The sequence below is a fragment of the Priapulus caudatus genome, unplaced genomic scaffold (assembly GCF_000485595.1).
Source record: "Priapulus caudatus unplaced genomic scaffold, Priapulus_caudatus-5.0.1 Scaffold1289, whole genome shotgun sequence".
Taxonomy (NCBI): Eukaryota; Metazoa; Priapulida; class Priapulimorpha; order Priapulimorphida; family Priapulidae; genus Priapulus; species Priapulus caudatus.
In genome coordinates, this window is record NW_014578350.1 from 1 (window position 1) to 486 (window position 486).

Sequence of the window (486 nt, forward strand, 5' to 3'; positions counted from 1 at the left end):
CGTCGTCTCTCCTCCCTTCCTCTCCCTCCTCTCTCTCTCTCTCTCTTCCCCTCCTCCTCCCTCTCCCTCTCTTCCTCCCGCTCGCTCCCTCCCTCTCCCTCTCTTTCTCTCTCACTCTCTTTCTCTCTCACTCTCTCTCCCTCTCTCTTCCTCCTCTCTCGCTTTCTCTCGCCCTCCCTCCCTATCCCTCTGTCGCCGGGCATCCCTCCGCCTCCCTCCCCCCGCCTTCCTTCCTCTCCCTCGCTCTTGCTCCAATTAACATCCTTATTAAACTAGGGCGCTATCGCACGACATTCTCACTTTGTATTTTTAAAGGTCACCCGAAAAAGCAGCCAGCTATACGCGTGTTACCCACGTCTGTGGCTATGCACATCGTAGATGCGAAGCTGTCTGCTATTCTGTCTCTCTCTTTTTTTTTCTCTCGCTTTCTCTCTCTCTCTCTCTCTCTCTCTCTCTCTCTCTCTCTCTCTCTCTCGCTCGCGCTCT